This window comes from Acinonyx jubatus, chromosome A2 (assembly GCF_027475565.1).
Source record: "Acinonyx jubatus isolate Ajub_Pintada_27869175 chromosome A2, VMU_Ajub_asm_v1.0, whole genome shotgun sequence".
Classification (NCBI taxonomy): domain Eukaryota; kingdom Metazoa; phylum Chordata; class Mammalia; order Carnivora; family Felidae; genus Acinonyx; species Acinonyx jubatus.
The window spans coordinates 23,503,347-23,510,907 of record NC_069383.1 but is presented as its reverse complement, the minus strand read 5'-3'; the positions used below and the strand labels follow the sequence as shown (position 1 = coordinate 23,510,907).

At 37.7% G+C, this 7,561-nt stretch overlaps 1 protein-coding gene across 2 annotated transcripts in view; it reads left to right on the top strand.

Moving 5' to 3' along the window:
* Positions 1–7,561, top strand: part of AHCYL2 (adenosylhomocysteinase like 2) — a 166,166-nt gene that overhangs the window by 29,330 nt on the left and 129,275 nt on the right. The window lies entirely within an intron of this gene.

Sequence of the window (7,561 nt, the reverse complement as noted above, 5' to 3'; positions counted from 1 at the left end):
TGGCTCAGTCAGTGGAGTGTCCAACTTCGGCTCAGGTCATGATCTCATGGTTCGTGGGTTTGAGCCCTGTGTTGGGCTTTGTGGTGACAGCTCAAAGCCTGGAGCCTACTCAGGATTCTGTGTCTCCCTCTCTCTCTGCTCCTTCCCTGCTCACACTGTCTCTCTCTCTCTCTCTAAAAAATAAACATTAAAAAAATTTTTTAAAGAAAGAAAAAAATGTTGTTATTTTGATTTTTAAGTCTTCTTCCTCCAACCTTACCTTTTTGTTGAGTTGTCATTCAGATCACCTCAGATAACCTTTTATAACAACTGTCTTTGTTGGCTTAGCCATCCATCAACAGGTAAGTTGATCTTGAAGTTCAAATATCTGAGCATTTATTATATGAAAAGCTTGAAACTGTGTGCATGGAGAATAAGTTTAAAATATGTAAAAGCATAATTCCTACCCTTTAATAGTCATTCAAATACTTGGGAACAGCTCTAAATGTTCCTTTTCCTGCATCAGAGCTTCTCTGTGGAAATCATTCCTGATTCTCCTGGTCATTCTTCATATGATTTAGTTTGCCAGCCTTGTTACCACCTTCCTGGTTATCCTTTTCTAGATTTATTATATATGGTTAGTGTCACCTGTAAGAGGTCATATACCGAATCATGATTCTAGGATGTTGCTTGACCTGTTGCAGTTTTCTTCTTTGTACAGGTCACTGTACTGTTATTTGATTAATTGAGTTTGTGTAGGCTTTTTAAGCTGAAACCTCATAATGAAGGCTCATCTTGAACTTAACACTCAATTGTTAAAAAGTAACAACAGGTCCAAAATGGAGTCACTGGTACTAGGCCCACCTCACCAAACCAAGATTTAATTAATATTTAACCTAATTGCAGTTTTGACCTTCCCTAGGAATGTAATCTTAACTGGTCAGTCTGGAATTTTCTAGCCAGCACCAGTAGGGTTATCCTGCTTCATAGACCCTGATTTTCTCCAAAGGAAGGTGACCTTGCCAGAAACAATTTTTTCACTAATGACTTCCTTTTCTCATTCCCTCTCTGCCTCTGAAAACCTTTCCTTTTCTGTAGCTCTTTGGAGCTTCTTTCTATTTGCTAGATGGGATACTGCTTAATTCATGAATTGTTAAATAAAGCCAATTTGATCTTTATTGATCTTGAATTTTTGTTATTTAACACAACTAAATTCTCAAGTAATGATCAACTAATGTTAAAATTAATTTCTTACCAGCATTATACTTTTTTTTAAATAACTATATTTACATTTATCCTTCATAAATTTCGTTTTGTATTTTCAGTCCATTGTTTTTATCTCTTCAGATATTTTTTATTTTGTTGATTGTGTCTTTCATGGCATTATCTAATCTTCCTAGCTTTATATTACTAGCAAAATATATAAACTACCTCTTAAATCTTCAGCGTGTTGATAAACATCTACCACAGCAAGGCCAAATAAAGAGCCTTGCTAACATTAGAGCCTTCCATCCAGATTGATATTAAGCCATTGATTAATAATGTGAGGATGGTTGTTTAACCAATTTTAAAACCATTACCTGACTAGCATGAGGAATCTTATCTTGATTTCAACAAGATGTATTTGACCTACTCTATGTTATTTATCTTATCTTTCAGTCTAGTAATTTTGCCAAAAATAAAATTAGGTCAGCCTGATTTTTTTTCTTATTGAGCCAATTCTGGTTTCTGGTGCTATCTATACCCCTTCCCTACCCTGCAAAAATCTGGCATAGAATTTTGCTGGGACTCTTTGGTAAACTCTTAATCTGTAGTTCTGAGAATTTAGTCTCTCTCTTTTTTCCTTTGAAATTGAGGAAATTGAAATAGAATTTTGTTTCTAGTCTTCTAGCTTCTTTTCTATTTTCCATGAGCTATCATGGAGATCTCAATGTTTTAGGCTATAATTTATCTGGTTCTAGAGATTTGAATGTACTAAAAAGTTACTGGATGCTCTTTTATTATTTTTTCTTCTGTCTCAGACTTCGGTTTCCTCTTAAACATGTGTGTTCTGCTCTTTCCAATCTGGAAGATTATTCTTGAAGAAGAAATATAGAAGCAAAATAAGAGTGGAATAGGTTTGATTTTCTGTAGCATCTTTTAACATAATGTATGTTAAAAGGTCTGTATCATCTTTTTGTATCCAACGTTGCTGAAAAAAGACTCTATATTAGCACTGTATAAGCTTATATTGATCGTCTGTTATGTGCCAAGTACTGCATTAGATTCTTGGAATCAAAGATGAGTAAGACATGGTCTTGTCTCTTAAGGAATTCACAATATAGTTGAAGAGATACATATTTATATAAATAGCAAGATAATTGCTAATAGAGGATGTTTAAAATCCTGTGATGGAGCAATCAGTTGTATTTAAGGTAGTAGGTTTATATGAACCTCCACAGAGGAAGCTCTGTTTAAGTGTATTCTTTTTTTTTTTTTTTTTTTTTTTTAGAGATAGAGAGCTCAAGTGTGAGCAGAGGAGAGGGGTAGAGAGAGAGAGAGAGAGAGAGAGAGAGAGAGAAAGAGAAAATCTTAAGCAGGCTCCATGCCCAGTGTGGAGCCCAACTCAGGGCCTAATACCATGCATGACACTGGGATCATGACCTGAACTGAAATCAAGAGTCGCATGCTCGACCAACTGAGCCACCCAGGTGCCCCAGTTTAAGTGGATTCTTAAAGGAAGTATGGACATTTTGGGTGGATTGGGATGTTACTGGAAGAAAAACTTTTTTTTTTTTTTTTTAATGAAGAACAGCATGTATAAGTAGATGGAGGGTAAGGACCAACATGATGGAGAAATCTTAAAATAATCCTATAGTATGGTTGCAATATGGAATATAAAGGGGAGTCCCAGGAAATGAGGCTGGAGAGACAAGCAGGATCATATCAGAAAGAGCCTTTATACTGTGATAGAATTTGGACATCAGTAGGCACATGGGTGTCACTGAAGGGTTTTAAGCAAGGCATGTGATCAAAACTAGTGTCGTCAGAGTCCTTTTTTATGCTATATAAGTCAGTTTAGGCTAGGTTATATTGTGCCAACAAACAATCCCCCAATTTTATTTTATTTATTTATTAAAAAATTTTTTTTGAATGTTTATTTTTGAGAGACATACAGCGCAAATGAGGGAAAGACAGAGAGAGGGGGACACACAGAATCCCAAGTAGGCTCCAGGCTCTGAGCTGTCAGCACAGAGCCTGACGCGGGGCTCCAACCCACAAGCCACAAGATCATGTCCTCAGCCAAAGTCAGACGCTTAACTGACTGAGTCACAGGCGCATCAACAATCCCCCAATTTTGGTGGCTTATAATAATAAAGGTTTATTTTTTGCTAATGCTGCATTTTTATCTTGCAGCCCATTTCTAGGACCCAGGCAAGAGATGCACCTCTTGTCTAAGATATTAACCTTGTGATACAGGGAAATGAGACATTACTCTGAAAGCTGCTATTCAGACGTAAGATGTGTAATTTCCTCATATTTCTTGGTCTACAACAGGTCATATGGCCAAGCCTGACATCAGCTGTGCGGGAACCTGACATCAACTGGGCAGAACGTCTAATCCTCCAGGAGGGAGGGGAAATGAATATTTTGAATAATAATATCTACTTACATGCATCAAATTCTGTTTCTTTACTTTCTGAGATTAGTCGGAGCTGCTGGTAGCCATGTTCCTAGTGACTTAAAGTAACCTGAGGGAATGATGATAGTAGTGTGCAAAGAAATAGGAGACTAGAAAATGTCCTCACAGCTTTAGTCTCTGCATTTGCTGGGACTGCTGTGGTTCCTGAAAGTTTTCTAAGTATTTGTGAACTAATAGGAGAGTGCCATGATCAGACTTGTATTTTAGATTACTTCAGATGCAGTATGGAGAATGGGGAGAATGCATTAGGGTAGAAGCCGGAAGAACAGTTAGTACCTTACGCAGAAAGAATGGTTAATAATCTGTTTCAGATATGGAAGTATAAACTAGGGCCCTAATAGTGGGATTGGAAAGATGAAGATGAATTTTTTTAGAGTCACCCCAGAGGTAGAACCAGGTTCTGGTTATTGTAGGAAGAAGTGAAAGAGAAGAGCGTTGTGGTCATTGAGGGCATTTGGATGGATAGGATATTTGGGTGGATGGTGGTGTCATTCACCAACATAGGAGGTAAAATAGTAGTGGGAGAAGCTACCTTAATTTTAAACATGTTGCGTTTGAGATATCTGTGGAACATCTAAGTGGGAGTGGCTAGTAGACAAACTGGACATGCTCTTATGGGGCTCAGAGGATGTAAAGAGTTATTACAATGGTGATTGTATTACAATGGTGATTCCTGGGATGTAAGGGTAAGAAATCATGGATAAGAAGGAAAGGGAATAGGGGCGCCTGGGTGGCTCAACCAGTCAAGTGTCCAACTTCGGCTCAGGTCATGATCTCACGGTTCATGAGTGTGAGCCACGTGTCGGGCTCTGTGCTGACAGCTCAGAGCCTGGAGCCTGCTTCAGATTCTGTGTTTCTCTCTCTTTCTCTGCCCCTCCCCTGCTCACACTCCATCTCTGTCTTTCAAAAATGAATAAGCATTTTTTAAAAATTTAAAAAAAAGAAGGAATGGGAATAAAGGAAATGGCCAAGAGGTTGAAAGGAAAAGGATCAGTGACCTGAAGTCAGTGTGAGAGAATAGTAGGAGTAATTGAACAAACAAGCTAAAAGGAGAGGCCAGAGAGCAAATTACCCAAATAAGGTCTTCTGGACATGGAAAAATTTCTGGTGATGATAAGACCTGGAGTGTAATTTTGGTAGTGATTAGCTGAGGTAGAATGAAGGAGAACATCATTAGAGATAAGCTGAAGGAACTTAAAGACCAGATCTTCATGGGCCACCTACATGCATTGTTGAAATCACCTGATGTTGCAGAACTTCTGGTTGTCTACTCAATATCCAGTTTTTGTTTTTGTTTTTAATATTCATTTCTTGAGAGAGAGAGTGTGAGTGGGAGAGCGGCAGAGAGAGAGGGAGACACATAATCTGAAGTAGGCTCCACGCTCTGAGATGTCAGCACAGAGCCCAATGAGGAGCTTGAACTCACAAACTGCAAGAACATGACCTGGGTGGAAGTCAGACACTTAACTGACTTGAGCCACCCAGGTGCCCCATCAATATCCACTTTCTAACTGCTTCCTTCTAACAGATCTGTGTGCAATGTGCACTGGAAAAACTATACTTGGAATTAGATTCAGCTGCATTTGGCAGTAACCACCAAAAACAATGGTTTATATGCACATGAGTTTATTTTCTCATAAAATACACTGTCTTCATGTAAAATCATCATTGTTTCATATCTTTTATAGCATTTATGGTATTTATTACATTCTGAATAAGTTATTTGGGTGATTTATTAATTCTGCTTACCTGTAACCCTAAAAATGTATGTATTGTATTTACAAAGAAATACAGAGATAAGCATTACAAGGTTGGTATGGTAACTCCGCAAAGATTAGGGACTCTGTCCCCAATGACTCCTGTCATTTTGCTTCATCATTCTGTTGTTTCTGTACTTTCATGGTCCAAGGTGACTTCTGGAGCTCAAGGCATTATTTCTGTATTATAACCATCAAGAAGGAGGAAGGGCAAAGGCAAAAAAAAGGCCTTCCCAGAAGCCCCATCCAACAATTTCCACCTACCTTTCATCTGCTAAGCCCAGGTTAATGATGGAATTTAGGATGACTAGAATCTGAGAGATGAATTTAATAGATGACAGCTAGGAGAGGAGGAAATGACATAATTGAATGGCATGACCTTAACAGAGTTGCTTTTTATAAGAGAGTGAAGAAATAGTGTACTGGCAGAGTGTTTGGCAAGTGCAGAGGTTCTGAGGGGGGTTCGTTATACTAGCAATTTTAAGGAATAGCAAAGAGGCCAGTGCAGCTGGAGTAGAGTAAGAGAGAGTTGTATAGATGAGGCCAGCTGGTAACAGGGAGACATATCATACATGGTCTCGATAGGTCATATTAAGGATTTTAGGCTTTGGCTTTTTGTCTGAATGAGATAGGAAACCATTAGAAAGTTTCAAGCAGAGTGTGGCATGCTCTGACCTAAGTTTTAACTAGATCATTGTGGCTGCAAAGTTGAGAATAGACTGAAAGGGGTCAGTAAGGAGACCATTTAGGAGGTTACTCCAATGACCAGATGAGAGATGATGATAGTTTGGATCTGAAAATAGCAGTGAAGATGAGAGGAGTGAGTTAGATTCTGCATATATTTGGAAAGTAGATTAAACCGGATATGCTAATGGATTCAACTTGTGTTTGAAAGAAAGAGAGGAATTAAGGATGACTTCAGCGCTTTTGGCCAGAACAACCATAAGGATGAGGACAATAGGGAAACATTGTTTAAAATGAAGATAATTGTTTTGGTACAGAGACTTACTGTAGGTGTAGTCAGTATCTTTCTGTTTCAATATATTCCCGTTGCTTGTCTGTATCCATTTCTTCCTTCTCAGTGTACATTTAACTGACTTTCAGTACATTCATTCACTATTTTGCTCAACAAATGTCTGTTGAACAATTATAAAGTGTTCCAGCCTTTATCAGTTCAATTTTCTTTGGTTGCAAGTTGACTTAAGCAAAAAAGAAAGGGAGGGTGAGAGAAGGGGGATATTATAAGGATAATAGGAATAACGCACAAAATCAAAGGAAATGCTGAAGAATCGTACCTGGGAAGAGCCCTGAACCATAGTGTCATCTCACAGAAGTTTAGGTAGCATAATGGACATAATGTTTTTATTAGGGTAACCTTATCTGGATAAATTGCTCGTATCAAGTATCTAATTTAATAATGATACTGAGCTAGATGCTGAGGTAGGAGTGGTGGTGGAGGAGGCATCCAAAGCTTGAATAAAATAGAATATATACTCAGAAAGTTTATTTTTTTATTTAAAAAAATTTTTTTAACGTTTATTTATTTTTGAGACAGAGAGAGACAGAGCACGAACAGGGGAGGGGCAGAGAGGGAGGGAGACACAGAATCGGAAGCAGGCTCTAGGCTCTGAGCCATCAGCCCAGAGCCCAACGCAGGGCTCGAACTCACAGACCGCGAGATGGTGACCTGAGTTCAAGTCGGATGCTCAACCGACTGAGCCACCCAGGCGCCCTTATACTCAGAAAGTTTTAATAGCATAGAGTAATAAGTCATATAGTAACTTATTCAAATTAGAATGTAATAAATACAATAAAAGATGAAACAAAGATGATTTTATATTAACAAAGATAATGTAGTTTTAATTTTAGATATAAATAGGTTTTAAAGGAAGGATAAGCAAGAGAAAACATTGAAGAGAAACTTTTTTGTTCATTAATACAACATGAGTATATTATTTATGTTATAAAGACATAATAAAATACGATGCATCCATATTATGTAATAATATACAGCCATCAGAAATTATGTTGCCCAGGCATACTTAAGTGATCATTATATTTTAAGTGAAAACAAAATGGGTTCTAAAATAACATGAACAGAAAATATCAATTTAATTAAAGAGAGTGTGTGTGTGTGTGTGTG